General features: G+C 42.5%; 1 pseudogene; it reads left to right on the forward strand.

Annotated features, from left to right (window-relative positions):
• LOC105494275 (tubulin beta-8 chain-like) overlaps nt 1-15,384 on the forward strand; it is an 82,293-nt pseudogene extending 66,909 nt beyond the window's left edge.
• The last annotated feature ends 3,956 nt before the right edge of the window (nt 15,385-19,340 follow it).

Consider the following 19,340-nt stretch of genomic DNA (forward strand, 5'->3'; position numbering starts at 1 on the left):
GGTTCACCACACTGGGAACACTCTCTCTGTAGAATCTACAAAAGGACATTTTTGAGCCCATTGTGGCCTGTAAGGAAATATCAAATATCCAGCCATAAAATCTACAAACCAGCTATCTGTGAAAATGTTTTGTGAAGTGTGGTTTCTCACACGTAATGCAGCCTGTATTTTCATTCACCAGGTACCAACCACTCTTTTTGTAGAATCTATGAAGGGACATTTTTGAGTCCATTGAGGCCTGTAAGGAAAAATCAATTATCCAGTTTTAAAAACTAGAAACAAGCTATCTGTGGAAATGGTTTGCTATATGTGGATTCATCTCACAGAGTAGAATTTGCATTTTGATTCCATAGCTTGGACTCACTCTATTTGTAGATTCTAGAAAGTGACATTTCCGAGTTTATCGAAGCCTATATGGGAATAACGAATATCCAGTGATAAAAACTAGAAACAAGGTACCTATGAAAATCCTCCATGATGTGTGGATTCATCTCCCAGAATGGAACCTATGTTTTCATTCCACAGGCTGGAGACACTCTTTTTGCAGAACATACAAAGGAATATTTCCAAACTCGTTGAGGACTATGAGGAAAAATAGAATAGCCAGCGATAAAAACTAAAAACAAGCTTTCTGTGAAAATTCTATGTGATATGTGGATTCTTCTTACAGAATGCAATCTGTGTTTTTATTGTGCATGTTGGAAACATTCTTTTTGTAGAATCTATGATGAGATATTTCTGAGCCCATTGAGGCTTGTAAGGATAAACAGAAAATCTAGCCATAAAAACTAGAAACAAGCTATCTGTGAAAATGCTTTGTAATGTGTGGATTCATCTTACAGAATGGAACCTGTGTTTTCATTCACCAGGTTGGAAGCACTCTTTTTGTAGAATCTGCAAAGACACATTTCTGACCCATTTCAGCATATAAGGAAAAATCAAATATCCAGTGACAAAAATTAGAAACAAGATATCTGTGAAAATGTTTTGTGTTTTGTGGATTCATCTAACAGAATGGCACCCGTTTTTTGATTCATCAGATTGCAAACACTTTTTTAAGAATCTATGAAGGGACATTTCTGACCCCAATGAGGGATATAAGAGAAAAATCGAATATCCAGTGATTAAAAACTAGAAACAACAACCTATGTGTGAAAATGCTTTGTGATGTGTGGATTCATCTCACAAAACAGAATCTGTGCTTCCTTTTTTTTTTGATTTTAATAACTTAAAAAAATTTATTTTACTTTAAGTTTGGGGATACATGTGCTGAATGTGCTGGTTTGTCACCTAGGCATACATGTGCCATGGTGCTTTGCTGCCCCTGTCAAGCTGTCATCTAGATTTTAAGCTCGGCATGCATTAGGTATTTGTCCTAATGCTCTCCCTCCCCTTTCCCCTGACACCACGACAGGCCCCAGTGTGTGATGTTCCCCTCCCTGTGTCTATGTTTTCCCATTGTTCAGCTCCCACTTATGAGTGAGAACATGTGGTGTTTGGTTTTCTGTTCCTGTGTTAGTTTGCTGAGGATGATGCTTTCCAGCTTCATCCATGTTCCTGCAAATGACATGAACTCATTCTTTTTTAATGGTCGCATAATGTTCCTTGGTGTATATGCCATGCTTTCTTTATCCAATTTCTTATTGATTGGCATTTGGGTTGGTTCCAAGTCTTTGTTATTGTAAATAGTGCTGCAATAAACATATGTGTGCATGTGTCTTTATAGTAGAATAATTTATAATCATTTGGGTATATATCCAACAATGGGATTACTGGGTCAAATGGTATTTCTGGTGCTAGATCCTTGAACAATGCAACACTGTACTCCACAATGTTTTGAACTAATTTACACTTTCACCAACAGTGTAAAAGTGTTCCTATGTCTCTGCATCCTTGCCAGCATCTGTTGTTTCCAGACTTTTTAAATGATCGTCATTCTAACAGGCATGAGATAGTATCTCATTGTGGTTTTGATTTGCATTTCTCTAATGGCCAGCAGTGATGAGCTTTTTAAAATACCTTTGTTGACTACATAAATATCTTCCTTTGAGAAGTGTCTATTCATATCCTTTACCCACTTTTTCATGGGCTTGTTTTATTCTTGTCAATTTGTCTAAGATTCTGGATATTGAACCTTTGTCAGACAGATAGATTGCAAAAATTTACTCCCATTCTGTAGGTTACCTGTTCACTCTGATGATATTTTAATTTGCTGAGCAGAAGCTTTTTAGTTTAATTACATCACATTTGTCACTTTTGGCTTTTGTTGCAATTGCTTTTGGTGTTTTAGTCATGAAGTCTTTGCCCATGCCTTTGTTCTGAATGGTATTGCCTGGGTTTTCCTCTAGGGTTTTTATGGTTTTAGGTTTTAAGTCCTTAATCCATCTTGAGTTAATTTTTGTATAAGGTATAAGGAAGGGGTCTAGTTTCTGTTTTCTGCGTATGGCTAGCCAGTTTTCCCAGCACCATTTATTAAATAGGAAATCTTTTCCGCATTGCTTGTTTATGTCAGGTATGTCAAACATCAGATGGTTGTAGATGTGTGGCATTATTTCTGAGGCCTCTGTTCTGTTCCATTGGTCTGTATATCTGTTTTGGTACCAGTACCATGCTATTTTGGTTATTTTAGCATTGTAGTATAGTTTGAAATCAGGTAACGGGATGCCTCCATATTTGTTCTTTTTTCTTAGGATTATCTGGGCTATATGGGCTCTTTTTTAGATTTTATTATTTATAAAACAATTTTAAAACTGTTTTTTTATAATTATGTGAAGAAAGTCAATGATAGCTTGATGGTAATAGCATTGAATCTATAAATTACTTTGGGCATTATGGCCATTTTCGTGATATTGATTCTTCCTATCCATAAGCATGGAATACTTTTCCATTTGTGTTCTCTCTTACTTCCTTGAGCAGTGGTTTGTAGTTATTCTTGAAGAGGTTCTTTATGTCCCTTGTAAGTTGTATTCTTAGGCATTTTGTTTTCTTTGTAGTAATTGTGAATGGGAATTCACTCATGATTTGGCTCTTTGCTTGTCTGTTATTGTTGTAGAGAAATGGTTGTAATTTTCGCACATTGATTTTGTATCCTGAGACTTTGCTAAAGTTGTTTATCAGCTTAAGAAGTTTTTGGGCTTAGACAATGGGTTTTCTAAATATACAGTCATGTTGTCTGTAAACAGACAATTTGACTTCTCTTCCTATTTCTTTCTCTTGCTTGATTACTCTAGTCAGAACTTCCAATACTATGTTGAATAGGAGTGGTGAGAAAGGGTAACTTTGTCTTGTGCTGGTTTTCAAAGGGGATGCTTCCAACTTTTGCCCATTCAGTGTGATATTGGCTATGGGTTTGCCATGAATAACTCTTATTATTTTGAGATATGTTTATAAGAGAAAGCAGGAAAAATCTAAAATCAACACCCTAACATCACAATTAAAGGATTCATATATTTTATTTACCTATAAATTTTCTGAGTAAAATTCATAAATTTAATAGTTTACTCTGGTATGATTTTACTTTACTTATTCAACAAACCCAAAAATTTAACTAGGTGCCAGGCATACAGGTGCTGAAGAAAAAGAGGTATAAGATACAATTTCTGTCTACATGAAAGCCACAGTCTAAAAAGTAGAAACATATGAACAAATTATAACAATAACTTGGCTAAATTCAAAATCAGATCGATTTGTTTCTATTTTAAACAGCTCCAGGCAGGAAGTGTTAAAATAGAAAGTTCTAAACAGGAAATGTTCCAGCCAACCATCTAAGCATGAAGCAGAAGCCACCCATGATTGAGTTTGCTATCAGAAACCCCAACAGCAAGAATTACAATCTTGGTGCTGCAAAATAAGCGTCACTCTAATTTTATTACTACTATGTAACCCAGCTTTAGACACTTCGGTTGTCACTTAACTTCCTAAATAACTATTAAAAAGAAAATATTATTATGGTGATAAGCCCATTCACTGCAGCCATCTCAATGTCACATCAATTATGAGGCCTATCATTTAAAAAGAAAACTGATAATTTAACTTATTTATCCAAATATCAGTGTTACATAAACATATTTACCATGAGACTTTGGATATATGTGTTAAATAGTATATAAATATGATTAGAGCCTTAAAGTTTACACTTTTTTGGTTCTCTGATTTTGTTTTCAAAATAGTATATGCCTTTCTAAACAATTGTTAGTATATTTTTTTAAACTGAACATTAAAATGTATATTTTCCATAAACAAAATACAGCTCCCATTGGCAAATGGTGATGTTGAGATACAACAGATAACTTCTCCTGGGAACCATTTAATCAGTGCTCACCTCTACACTGTTTTCAGAAATGTCAATGACTTTAAAATATAGAAGTATATTACACGACTAAACTTATACTTATTCAGTATTGTACAATATTTAGTACTTGTTCTAGCTATCTCTTGCTGAATAGTAAGCCATTCCAAAACTTAAGGCATTATTTATTGTTTAGTATGTGTTTATTTTTATTATTTGTTTAGTAATTTTAAAAAACATTATTTGTCATGATTTTGTGGATTGACGGGTGCTACAAAAGTTTTCTTTTGGAGTATTTCTTGCAGTTGCAAAAAATACTTGGTTGGCTGCTGCTGAAGTCAACTGAAAGCTCAACTAGGTTAAAAAGCCTAGACGGGCCATTCACGTGGCTGGCAGTGCATATTGGCTGCTTTGTGTGATGCCTATCTGACCTCTCCATATTACCTGGAGTCCTCACAACATGGTAATTAGTCCCAAGACACACAGGAAAATACTACAAAGTTTCTTATAACCTATGCATGGAGGTCTTAGAATATGACTTCTGCTGCATCCTCTTAGCAAAGCAAGTCATTGTGCCCAGCTCAGATTCAAGAAATGGGAGATTACACTACCTGTCAATGTAAAGAGCAGCATGTGCATGCAAGGAAGAAAGAAATTGAGGGCATCATCTTGAAGACTATCTTATCACACCATTATTCCAAGTAACAAACATTATGTTTTAGATGGGTAGTACTAGCTGCTCATCTCTCCCCCAGAAACTCAAGTTAGGCATTGACATATTGAAAAGAATGTCAGTACCATTAAAAATCTGTAGAAAAATCACATGTGATGATTGAGGTTAATTTAATCTCTCAAATAATCAATATAATTCTTTTTTTTTGTAACCCTAAATATGGTGAAACAGAACTGAATTACACAAAAGTCTTTTGTCTGTTTTCCTATGGAATAATTAACAAATCCAATAAATGTGTAAAGAGTATGAATCCAATTTATTTTAAATTTATACCTCTTAATCTCAAAGCATATAGAAATCCAGAGAACTAATCATCATAATCCACAATGCCTGGACCAGAAGTCCTTGCTCTACTAGTATCCTGTGGCATGCTAAAAATGTATTACTAACTAGGAAATTTAAAACTTTTTTGTTGGTGACTTTAAGAGAGCTGACTAGCTCATCAGCACAAATCACGCAGACTAAGAATGGAGGTTACTCTTCTGAGTGGATTCATAATGATCAGGGAAAAGATTAACAAATGAGAAAAGAAGATAGAGAAGGGAAAACATGCTAAAATGAAAGTGATTTTTCAAATGTTGTGATTTTGTATTTTTCAAAGGAAAGACAACTTATTGTGACAGAATAAGAATGCCACTTGTATGTCTTCTTTTGAGAAGTGTCTGCTTTTGTCCCTTGTCACTGTTTTAATGGGATCTTTTTCTTAATGTTCAACATCACTAATCATCAGAGAAATGCAAATCAATGTGAGATACCATCTCATATTAGACAGAACGGCTACTATTAAAAAGTGAGAAAATAAATTCTGGTTAGACTTCAGAGAAAATGAAATGCTTATACACTTAGTGAGAAAGTAAATTAGCTCAGCCACTGTGAAAAGCAGTTTGGAGATATTTAAAAAAATTTAAAACAGAAGAACATTCAACCAGCAATTCCATCACTGAGTACTTATCCAAAAGAAAATAAAAAAATTCTACAAAAATAACCCGCATGCACTTGTGTGTTCATCATATTGCTATTCACAGTAGGAAGGGCATGGAATTAATTTATATTTGAATCAATGAATTGCATAGAAATATGTTCTAAATATACATATACACCATGAAATACCATGCACACATTAAAAAGAATACAATCATGTCCTGTGCAGCAACCTGGATGCATCTGGAGGCCATTATCCTAAGGAAATTAACACAGGAACAGAAAACCAAATACCACATGTTCTTGCCTATAAGTGGGATGTAAACATGGGGTACTCATGAATATAAAGATGTCAACAGTAGACACTGAGGACTATTAGATGAAGGAAAGAAGGAGGATGGCAGGGTGTGAGAAACTATGGGTGATATGGTCACTACTTTACTGATGGGATCAATCATATTCCACAGTACATTCTCACTATCTTGGTGATGGGATCAATAATATCCCACATATCTCAGGATCACACAATATATCCAGGTAACAAACTTGCAAATCTACTCCCTGAATCTAAAAAATTTAAGGCAGGGACAGAGTAAGGAGGCAGAATAGAACCCTACACTACTCATCCCCCACACAGAAACACCAATTTTTTACAACTCATTACATGTAAGAAGCACTGCCAAAAGGACCAAAAATTAGGTGAGCAATCACAGTAGCTGGTATTAACTTCATATCACTGAAAGAGACATTGGAGAAGACAAAAAAATGACAGTCTAGAAGCACTGATGCCACCGCCTTTTCAACCACCAGTAGTGGTCACATAGTGCAGAGATTGTATGTTTGGGAGAGGGAGAGCACAGATTGTGAGGCTTTGCAATAAACTCAGTACTATCCTGTCACAGTGAAAAGCAGAAACAGGCTGTACTCAGCTGACATCTGACAATGGAGGGAGCATTCGGACTGGCCTTAGTAAGAGGAAAATCTCCCATCTCAGTGTTGGGATCTTGAGTCTTCAAAAGCCTTGCCACTATGAATTGAACTGCTATTGGACCCTAAGAGAACTTAAGGGGGCAGTCTAGGCCACAAGGACTTCAATTATTAGGCAAGTCATACTGCCAAGCTGGGCTCAGGGCCAGTGGAATGTAGGGAGGGAATGGGAAGAATGTGAACTACTGAGACACCAGGCAGAACAGCTAAGGGAGTGCTCACAACACCACTCTCCCACCTCCGCCAGTCAGCAGCAGTCACACTATACAGAGAAACCTGTGAATTTGGGAGAGGGAGAGCACAGTGATTGGAGGACTTTACCTTAAACCCAGTGCTGCCATGTCAGTAAAGATCTGGCATAATTCATCACCTGCTGACTAAAGAGCACCTGCACCCAGAATAAAAAACAATGATACCCAGATAATGCACCATGGGCATTTTGCTCTGAGAGGTGCTAACTTCAGGTGTGACCCAGCACATTTCCAGTGGTGGTAGCTACAGTGAAAGACTTCTTCTGTTTGAGAAAAGCAGGGGAGAAAGTAAAGAGAATTCTGTGTTGCACTTTTTATACCAGCTCAGCCACAGTAGGGTAGAGCACCAAGCAGAATCTTAGAGTTCTTGAGTCCAGGCCTAGTGACTAGGTCAGCACTTCTGCACTTGCCCTGGTCCAAAAGTTGAGTCCCGGGCATTGCAGAATTTATCATAAGCTAACTAAAGAGTCCTTGGGCTTTAAGTGAGAAATTGATGATAATTTGGCAGAATCCCCCCCGGCCCCACCATCCTATGGTCCGGTGGTGTTGGCAGTCATAGAAGAGGCTCCTCTGCCTACAGAAAGGGGAAGGAAGAGTAAAAATTACTTTGTCTTATAGCCTAAGTGCCAGGTTATCTACAGTAAAATAGAAGAGCAGGTAAATATTGAGGATTCTATACTTCAGTCTCTGGCTCCCAGATAGCATCTATGGACCCGTTCATGGCTAGGGCAACTTGCCATCCTGGAGGAAGAGACACAAACCTGGCTGGCTTTGCCACCTATTAATCATAGAGCCCTAGGTCTTTGAGCGAATTTATATGGTAGCCAAGGAGTGGTTACCGTGGGCCTTGGGTGAGACCAAGCTATGTGCCTGCTTCAGGTGTGAACCAGCACAGTCCCAGTGGTGATGGCCACAGGGGTGCTTATGTTACCCCAACCCCAGCACCAGATGCCTCAGCACAGAAAAAGAGACTGTTGGTTTGGGAGAAAGTAAGGTAAGAAAACAAGAGTCTCTATAAACCAAGAGAATTTTTCTTGATGTTAATCCAAGACCACCAAGGCAGTACTTCTATGTGTTTGCATAAACTACTGTGTTATTGGGTTTGGGGCCCAAGTCTCCCAAACCTGGAAAATTTTCCCAGAAATCTTGGGTACAAACAAGCCCAGGCTGTGAAGACTACAATAAAGGCTGAACTCTTCAATGCCCAGATATAGATGAACATCTACAAGTATCAGGACCATCTAGGAAAACATGACCTCACCAAACAAGCTAAATAAGGCACCAGGGACAAATCCTAGAAAAACAGAGATATGTGACCTTTCAGACAGGAAATCCAAAATAGCTGGTTGAGGTAATTTAAATAAATGCAATATAACACAGAGAAGGAATTCGACATTCTATCAGATAAATTTAACAATGAGATCACTCTATAAAAAGAATAAAGCAGAAATTCTGAAGTTAAAATGAAATTTGCATACCGAAGAATGTGCCAGAATTACTTAAAAGAATTGATCAAGAAGATAGATTAGAGCACTTGAAGTCAGAGTATTTGAAAATACAAAGTCAGAGGAGACAAAAAAGGAATAAAAAATAAAGCACGCCTGCAGAATCTTAAAAATGGCCTCAAAATAGCAAATCTAAGTTATTGGCCTTAAAGAGAAGGTAGAGAAAGAGATAAGAGTTAAACATTTATTTAAAGAAATGTTAAATAATATTAAATAATTCCCCAACATTTGATAGCAACATTCAAGTACAAGAAGGTTATAGAACACCAAGCAGATTTAACCCAAAGAAGACCACCTCAAGGCACTTAACTGAACTTCCAAAGGTTAAGGACACAAAATGATTCTAAAAGCAGCAAGAGAAGAGAAACAACATTCAGTGGAACTCCAATACATCTGACAGCAGACTTTTCAGTGGAAAATTTACAGGCTAAGAGAGTGGCATGACATATTCAAAGAGCCGAAGGAAAAAAAAAGACCTCTACTTTAGAATAATGCATCTGGCAAAAACATCCTTTAAACTTGAAGGAGAAATAAGAACTTTTCCAGACAAATGAAAACTTAGGGATTTCATTAACACCAGACCTGTCCTACAGGAAATGCTAAAGGGAGTTCTTAACCTGGAAAAAAAAAAAAAAAGGTGTTAGTGAGCAACAAGAAATAATGTGAAGGTAGAAAACTCACTAGTAATAGCACACGAAGAAAACATAGAATATTATAACACGGTAATCATGGTGTGCAAAAATCTCAAATAGAAAGAGTAAACAACAAGCCAATAAAAATTAATAGCTACAACATCTTTCCAAGACATAGACAGTAAAATAGGGAAGGAAGAGAAACAACAAAAAGTTTAAAGGAATGGCAATGAAGGCCGGGCGCGGTTGCTCACACCTGTAATCCCAGCACTTTGGGAGGCCGAGGCGGGTGGATCATGAGGTTGGGAGATCGAGACCATCCTGGCTAACATGGTGAAACCCTGTCTCTACTAAAAATACAAAAAATTAGCCAGGTGCAGTGGTGGGCACCTGTAGTCCCAGCTACTCGGGAGGCTGAGGCAGGAGAAAGGTGTGAACCCAGGAGGCGGAGCTTGCAGTGAGCCTAGATAGTGCCACCGCACTCCAGCTTGGGCAAAAGAGTGAGATTCTGTCTCAAAAAAAAAAAAAAAAAAAAAAAAAGAATGGCAATGAAGTTAAAGTGTAGAGTTTTTATTAGTTGTTTTGCTTATTTCTTTGTTTATGCAATCAGTGTTAAATTGTCCAGTTTTAAATGATGTGTTATATTATTTTCAAGCCTCATGGTAATTTCCTATCAAAAAGCGTACCACAGATATACAAAAAATAAAAAGCAAGAAATTAGATTATATTACAAGAGAAATCACCTTCACTAAAAGGAGGACAGAGAGAAAGGAAAGAAGGAAGAGAGGACAAAAATTAATCAGAAAACAAATAACAAAATGGCAGGAGTAAGTGCTTAGTTATCAATAATAACATTGAATGTAAATGAACTAAATACTCCAGTCAAAAGACAAAGAGTGGATGAATGGATAAACAAGACAATAGTCTGTGACCCACAAAAAACATACTCTGCCCATAAAGATACATTTAGACTGAAAATAAAAGGATTGGAAAATGTATTCCATGCCAACAGAAACCAAAAAAAGAGCAGAAATAACTATACTTATACCAGACAATAATAGATTTCAACAAAAGACTGTAGGAAGAGATGAAGAAAGTCATTATACAGTAATAAAGATATCAATTCATCAAGAGGATATAATTAGAAATATATATGCACCCAACAGTAAAGCACCTAGATAAATGAAGCAAATATTATAAGAGCTAAAGAAAAAGACCTTAATACAATAATGGCTGGACACTTCAACACCCCACTTTAGTCATTGGATAGATCATCCAGACAGAAAATCAACAAAGAAACATCAGACTTAAACTATACTATAGAACAAATGAACCTAATATTTCCAGAAAATTTTATCCAACAGCTACAGAATACACTTTCTTCTCCTCAGCACATGGGTTATTCTCAAGCATAGACCATATGTTAGGTAACAAAACAAGTCTATGAACATTCAAAAAATTAAAGTAATATCAAGCATTTTTCTCTGACCACAATGGAATAAAACTATAAATCAATAAATGAAAGGAATTTCAAAAACTGTAGAAACATGTTGACATTAAACAATACGCTCTTGAATGATCAGTATCTCAATAAAATGTTAAGAAGAAAATAGAAAAATTCCTTGAAACAAATGATAATGGAAACATAGCACAGCAAAATCTATGGAATACTGTAAAAGAGGTACCAGTATAAAAGAAAAATTTGTAACTGTAAGTGCCTACAAAAAAACAGAAAATCTTTAAATAAATAACAATACATCTTAATTAACTAGAAAGAAAGGCCAAACCAAACCCAAAAATAGAAGAAAAGGAATAATAAAGATCAGAGCAGAAATAAAGTTGAAATAAAGAAAACAATACAAAAAATTAAACAAAAAGTTGATTTTTTGAAAAGTCAAACAACTGACATTTAGACAAGCTAACTAAAAAGCAGACAAGATACAAATCAATAAAATCAGAGATGAAAAAAAAGAGACAAGAAATGTTTCAGAAAATGTCCCTCTCCTGACACATGGGAATTATGGGAGCTACAATTCAAGACAAGATTTGACTGGAGAAACAGCCAACCCATGTCACAGGTTTTGAAAAAAATTTATTCTAGCAGACCAGACGTAAGAGATGAGCCCCTCGACCATCCCAAGGAAGAATGGTTAACAGATGCAAGTTGTTTTTTGCATCAGGAAAACAGGAGGGCTAGATATGCTGTTATCAGTCAGCACAAGGTAGTCAAGGCACAAGCCTAGCTCGCCTCTACCTCAGTTCAAAAAGCTGAGTTAATTGAACTTACTAGAGCCCTGTAGTTTGGAAAGGATTGAAAAGTTAACATTTACACTGATTCCAAGTATGCTTTTTACGTGTTTCGTGCTTATGCTGCAACTGGGAATGGGTAGGGACTCCTGACTACTAAGCGGTTTTCCATACATCACTCAGATTTTGAGCTTGTTAGAATGCTGCCTTGCTGCCAAAAAAAGTGGCAATAATTAATTGCAGAGGACATCAAAAGAGAGGCTGATTGTGTAAAAGGAAATGCCCTTGCAGATGTGGCAGCCAAGGCCCCTCACTGAAAGGACCAATTAAACTCATGGGCATGCTGGTCAGCATACATAGAGCTGGGCCAGAATACTCTGAGGAAGAAGAAAAATGGGCCAGGGATTGAAATTTAGTCCAGGGCCCCTCTGGCTGGCTGACTGATGGTAATAAATTACTAATGCCAGGTACCAATTATAGGAAAATAAGCACTTTCATGATTCTTTTCGCCCTAGAAGGGATTCTTTGTTTCAGTTAATGTCTCATTTGTTTATGAGGATAAATCTTTTCAAGACACTAAAACAGGTGACTCAGCCCTGTGAGCTCTATGCCTGAAATAAAGGGCCCAGCAATTTTCTCTTCTCCAGTTAAACTTGTCCAACCTCGGGGAATCTATCCAGGTGAGGACTGGCAACTCTAATTTACTCAGATGCCTTTCTGTAGGAGATTCAAATATTTGCTAATGCTTAGTGATACCTTCACTGGTTAGATCAAGGCATTCCCCATTCTATCTGAAAAGTGTTTACCGGAAGAAATAATTCCTCAGTATGGGTCATCTAAGAGCTTGCAAAGTTACAATGGCCCGTCTTTCACATCAGGCGTATCCCAACACCTATTCTTAGCTTTAGGAATCCAATATCACCTTAAGTCTGCATGGGGACCGCAGTCCTCTGGAAAGGTGAAAGGGCTAATTATATTCTAAAGAAGACTCTAGCTAAATCAGAGGCCTATCTCTAACACTCATAGCTTACTGCGGGTTTGAGCTGCTCCAAAGGTAAACTTATAATTAAGTCCTGTTGAGTTAGCACATGGAAGGCCTTTCACAACGACAGATCTCCTAAGAGATGAAAGGACTCATCAATTACAAAAATAGGTCACCAATCTAGGACAGGTGCAAAGGCCCTCTGTGAATATGGAAACAAAAGCCTGCCTCTTTCACATGGGAGGAAAATTCAGTTTCAGCTCACCTAGGGATTTAGTTTTACTGAAGACATGGGAGGAAGTTTTCCAGCTGATCAGCTTTCCCCAACGTGGAAAGGACCAGAGCAAGGCCACCTGAACTCTCCAATAGACGATAAACTACAAGGGATTCACAGGCGGGTACCCCTGTGTGGAAGTAAAGCTGTTGCTTATTCTGGGAGCCCAATCCGAGGCTGGGGTAGGTAGGCGCGGGGCTAGTTAAGCCTTGGGGAAGCGCGGGCTAGGTCGTTGCGCGTCTGCTCCTCCTGGCGTTTTTCCTGCCGCCCTAGTCCTGTTTTGGCCATGAGGGAGCTCGTACTCAAGCAGACCGAGCAGTGCAGGAACTAGTTTGGCGCCAAGGTTGGCGGCCGGTGCTCTGAGGGCCCAGCGCAGGCCTGCTGGGTGGCCGGGAAGATATTCGCAGTGACGGGGCTGGCGCCTCTGCTTTGGGGACCCTGGGCTCCCTGCCGTGACACGGTGGAGCTGGGCCGCTGGTGAGGCTGCCAGAGAGGACCCCCAGGGACACAGCGGTCTGGGGGTTGCGGGAGGGGTGGAGGTGGGAGAGGGGCTAGGGTGCCTACAGCTCCGTGGCCTCCTTGGCTCACCCCTGGCCTGTCTGGCCCCTCTTGTCTCGCAGTTCTGGGAGGTGATCTCTGACGAACATGCCATTGACTCCACTGACAGCTACCACGGGGACAGCAACTTGTATCTGGAGCACATCAACGTGTACTACAACGAGGCCAGCGGTGAGACCCCAGTCATTCCCCAACCGCCCTCCTGAGAATGGCGGCCCTCCCCTCGCTGATGCCCGCCCATCCCCCTCATGTGGCAGGTAGGTAGCCCGCGCTGTGCTCATGGATCTGGAGCCGGGCATCATGGACTCTGTGTACTCCAGGCCCTTCGGGTGGATCTTCAGGCTGGACAACTCCATCTTCGGTGAGCTGCAGGTCAAGACTGGGGTGCAGCTCCTTAGGGCAGCTCAAAGTCAAGGAGTGCCCCAAGGTCATCGCTGTGGGAACTGTGGAGTCAAGGATCCTGAACACCCTTCTATCCTGAGTCAGGAAATCTCCCTCTCCTAAATGGGCTTTGGGAGGAAGGCTCAGCTGTTTCCTCAAGGTGAGGAGCTGCTGATGTAATCTCCCTGCAGGGAGCTGAGCTGGGACCATGGCTGCTGCCTTCCCTGGTAATGAGCAAGGAGGCACCTGCAGCATGGTCTGATGTTAGGCTGTCTCAGGTTTGGCTCTTGACTGAATTTATAACAGGTGACGCTGCTGTCCTGTAACTTTGGGGGAGGGGGTTTTATTTGCTCCACCTGCAGGGTGAATGATACTTTCACCTTACATGTGACACTTGGCCCTTTTTGCATTGTGGTGACCAGTGATTACCGTATACCTGGCCATTGAGTGGCTGTACTTTCTTTCAGGTCAGTGTGAAGCTAGGAACAACTGGGCCAGGGGGCGCTACACAGAAGGCGCAGAGCTGATGGAGTGGGTAGTGGACGTTGTGAGGAAAGAGGCTGAGAGCCGTGACTGACTGCAGGGTTCCAGCTGACTCACTCCCTGGGTGGGGGGACTGGGTCTGGGATGGGTACCCTTCTCATCAGTAAGATCTAGGAAGAATACCCAGATAGGATCATAAACGCATCCAGTGTCCTGTCCTCACCCAAAGTGTCAGATGCCATGGTGGAGCCCTACAATGCCACCCTCTCAGTCCACCAGCTTGTAGAAAGTGCAGATGAGACCTTTTGCATTGATAATGAAGCTCTCTATAACATGTGCCCCAGAAATCTAAAGCTGCCCACACCCACCTATGGTGACCTGAATCACCTGATGTCTGCTGCCATGAGTGGGGCCACCATGTGCCTGAGCTTCCCAGGCCAACTGAATGCTGACCTGTGGAATCTGCCTGTGAACATGGTCCTGTTTCCCTGGCTGCACTTCATGCCTGGCTTTGCCTCACTCACCAGCCAGGGCAGCCAGCAGTACTGAGCCCTGACCCACCCAGCAGATGCTTGATGCTAAGAATATGATGGCTGCCTGTGACCCCCTATCATGGCAGCTACCTAACGGTGACTGCCATTTTCAGAAGTTGCATGTCCATGAGGGAGGTGGAAGAGCAAATGTTCAATATTCAACACAAGAATAGCAGCTACTTTACTGACTGGCTCCCCCACAATGTAAAAACAGCCATCTGTGACATCCCACCCCAGGGGCTAAAAATGTCAGCCACCTTCAGCAGCAACAACATGGCCACCCAGGAACTCTTCAAGCATGTCTCAGATCAATTCACAGCTATGTTCAGGCACAAGGATTTCCCGCACTGGTACACGGGTGAGGGCATGGATGAGATGGAGTTCACTGAGGTCGAAAGCAACATGATCTGGTTTGAGTACCAGCAGTGCCAGAATGCCTTGGCCAAGGAGTTTGAGGAGTGTGCTGAGGAGGAGGTGGCCTAGAGCCTTTCTTTTCTGGGTAAAGGGGGGAAGCAGTGTGGATTCTTTAGTGTGTCCTGATAGCCATGTGTCACTACGCACTTTTTCTTTGTGTCTTCACATCTCCTTTTGCATTTTAGACCATTTTTATAGGAAGTGATTTTACCTAGTAAAGCATTCACATAGTATCTGGTTTCACTTCCAACTTCATTCTATACCCTCTCGGTGTACTGCTGCCAGATGGGCATAGTGGTTCTGCAGAGCTGCAGCTGTCTTGGGCTTATCACATGCCCAGGAACAAGCATTCCAGTGGCTCCTGGAGGGGTCGACATGGGCCATGGACATGGAAGGAAGGTTTCACACAAACTTGGGGCTGCCCTGGGTCTTGGGCAGCTAATTGGTGAGAAACCTGTTCCTGAAGGTTAAACCTTGGCTTATCCCATGTACCGAACTTCCAGGGGGACCAGCTGGCCCTCTGTTTCTGGAAATGTAAAAGTGGTTAGTGACCCCAGTGGACAACGTCCCCAACATCCCACCTCAGGGTATGAATGTGGTCAGACAGCTGGCCTTGAACCAGCAATGAAGGGTGGGCAAGTAGGGCCCCAGTCACCCCCTCACCGTGGTGGCCTGGGTGTGTCTATGTGACCTCATTCTCTTCATGAGGTGGGCATGGGGTATCTGGCAGGCACTAGTGGGCAGGAATCAAGCCCACTATATAGTCACAGGCAGTGAACCCCATGTAGAAGGGGATTAGGCCCTGGGAGTAGTAGATGGCAGTTGCTGGGCCTGTGTTCTCAGGGCAGTCTCTCTCCAAAGGCACAGATGGGGTTTCTAAACAGGACCTGGGGAGACAGGCGGATGCTCACGAGTGCTGCTTTCCTCAACTGGCAACCAGTGAGGAGGAGGTCTGACCCGCCCCAATCTGGAGGGCTGGCGTACTCTCTCTGGAAAGGTGGCTAATGTGCACTGTCTCCTGTCTCCCTGTCCTCCACTCCAAAACTTCAGGGCAAAAATAATCCAAGATTGTCAGGATGAGACTGGTGTGGGTGGCACCTTTGGGGATAGGCCCTTTAGCCTGGCAGAGTTTCCTTTCCAGGCTTCTCAGGGAGCCTGACTTCAAGGCCTGCTTCAGGGAAGCTGTCCAGTTGGAGATGTGTATGTGAGCTGGGTGCTGGGCAGCATGCCAGGACAGTGCTCTTCTATTTGGCTCTTGTAGAACTCGTCCACGGCCTGTCTGATGACCTCTCCCCCCATATCACACAGATAGACAAGATGAAGCCAGCATAGCCTTGGGGGTGGGCAGATGTATGGGTTCCACTCTAGGTTCCCTAGGCACACCCCCCTGCCTCAGATGTGTCAGGGGAAACAGATGGGGCTGTTTCCTTTTTCTTATCTGAATGTTTGCAATGGCCTATGGGGGTCAAATGAGAACAGGCAGGCAGAAAAATGCCTCATCTTGAAAGAAGGGGGTCCTGGAAGCAGCAGGGAGGTGGGAGAGGTACCCATACTCCCCCAACCTGTTCTCAGAGCAGGAAAAGGAACCTCTGTGACAGCCCTCCTCCATGGCTCTCACCCTCCGAAGGGTGTCCTTGCCCAGCCCAGCCCAGCCCAGGCATGCACCCACCTAAGATGGCCTTGCATGGATCTAGTTGGGAAGGTTCAACTGCAGTAACCACTGGAACCTTCCCACACTTAGTGTCTCTACTCTCACACATGGGGTCAGATGCTCCTCCCTCCTGTACTGATACAGCGGGAGTGGCAAAGGGGGCAACCACTGCTGCAGTTGCCACCTGGGTCTGAGTGGGTATCAGGCTTGGTACCCACATATTTCCCAATTCCTGGGTTCCATCTAGGGGCTTCATGGACAGAAGTGGTGCTTTTCCTGGCCTCTTTTTCGTACACCAGCTACAAGATTGGGTTTCCAAAGTTTCTGGAGTCCCCTTCCAGCCTGGCAAATATGGCGGGTAGTGGGGGAAGGACATTAAGCCTACAGGCAGTGGAACTTGTCTGAGTATGTTCTCTACCCCTGGCGGCCCCTGGTTGTTTACCTCTATGGGTGAGCGTTGGCTTAGAATCTCAACATTATTGTAGGGCTTCAGAACTGTACAGACAGGGGCCCAGGAGGAAGGAGAGGCTGGGACTAGCAGCTTACCAGTGTAGTGTTGTAGGACTCAGTGTAGCTTACCAGTGTAGGGGGTTGCAGGACTCAGTTTGGCCTCAGCAGGGAATTCAGGGAAGCTTGGATTTGCTGAAGCTCTAGATAAACTTGGGCTTGGATATGGGAACAACATGGAGCAGGGGCCTGTCTGCACACTGGAGTCTTTGAGTACTTGCACTCTGGTGCATCCATAGATTTTCCCCACCTGGAGAGCAGCTGTGGCTAGAAGCTGGGATAGCTGTGGACAGAAGAGCAGGAGGAGGCAGGATGAGTCTACAGGGCAGCCCCAGCAGCCAGGCAGGGCCTCTGCAAGTGAGATGCAGATCCAGCCTGTTGGTCACTTAGCAGCTGTTTGGCCGGCTGCAGGTCACCTGACATTTGCTCACCAGTAGATGCGGGCTGTGGTAGCATTTACCTTCTGGGACTCCTGCAGCTGGAAGGGGCAGCACACACCACGTGCTGAGAATGCACCTGATTCAGGCAAGCTACTCCTACAGCACCACATCAGATTAACATCCAACGTGTACAGGACATCATCAAATCTCCCCACTCCTCATTCCAGCTGTAAGAAAATGTAGCCTCTGCCCTAGGGGAGCAAACACAGGCATATCAATGCAGTGGGTACGTGGCCCAGGTGGGGGAAAGGCACTCGGAAACATTCTGGTTTCACCAGGAATCTGTGGGGTGGGTTTGGCCTGGATCCCTGTACCTCAGAAGCCCAGTAGTCCCCTGCATGGGACCACGACTAGGAGGTGGGTGGGAGGGCTGAGCTATGAGGGAAGCCATTATTTGGCCTCATAGGAAGTGGTGCAGATAGTTGTTGCTGGTTCAGTTTTGCGGGGCCTGTGTGATCACCCAAGGAGTGCAAATTGACTTTAAAAAAAAAATTGCCAAAATATATTGACGCAATCTCATCAGTTGAAAAGCTGAGTAATACTGACAGTCAGCTTCACCTGACCCTTTCTCAGAAGTAACTGGTGTTCAGAGATTGGTTTCGTTCCTTCCCAGCCTTTCCCTTTTGCATGTAGCTGTGTGCATGTGCTTAGGTGTGCACACGTACACATTCCCTGGAGAGTTTACTTGTATTGTTTTATTTGGGGGATAATTGGCGAGGCAGCCTGGCATTTGGTTATCTTGTCTTTTAAATATGGAGTCCTCCATGGAGTAGGCATCGCATACATACTAGCTGGCCTCCGCCAGCCGTTTGGCTGCCCCAGTTTCTGCTCTTCCCAGACATGCTGACCACCCGGTGTGACATTCAGTGGTCTTGCTCACAGCTAGTATGATTGTGTCCGGAATTGGTGGGTTCTTGGTCTCGCTGACTTCAAGAATGAAGCTGCAGACCCTCACAGTGAGTGTTACAATTCTTAAAGATGGTGCCTCCGGAGTTTGTTCCTTCTGGTGGGTTTGTGGTTTCAGCAGTGAAGCTTCTGACCTTCGCAGTGAGTGTTACATCTCATAAAGGCAGCATGGACCCAAAGAGTGAGCACCAGCAAGACTTATTGCAAAGAGCAAAAGAACAAAGCTCTCAACATATGGAAGCTGACCCCAGTAGGTTGCAGTTGCTGGCTCTGGCAGCCTTTTATTCCCTTATCTGGCCCCACCCACAGCCTGCTGATTGGTCCATTTTACAGAGAGCTGATTGGTCCGTTTTGACAGGGTGCTGATTGGTGCCTTTAGCTAGGCAGGAAAGTTCTCCAAGTCCCCACCTGGTTAGCTAGACACAGAGTGCTGATTGGTGCATTTACAGATCTTTAGCTAGACACAGAGTGCTGATTAGTACATTTACAATCCTTTAGCTAGACAGAAAAGTTCTCCAAGTCCCCGCCAGTCCCAGAAACTCAGCCGGTTTCACCTCTCACTGCACTCCCGGCAGGACTCTGTGGCACCCAGCCCGGGCACTCTGGCAGCCCAGAGGGAACTCATCCCCCCACCAAACCCAGCAGGC

The sequence above is a fragment of the Macaca nemestrina genome, chromosome 20 (genome assembly GCF_043159975.1).
Source record: "Macaca nemestrina isolate mMacNem1 chromosome 20, mMacNem.hap1, whole genome shotgun sequence".
Taxonomy (NCBI): Eukaryota; Metazoa; Chordata; class Mammalia; order Primates; family Cercopithecidae; genus Macaca; species Macaca nemestrina.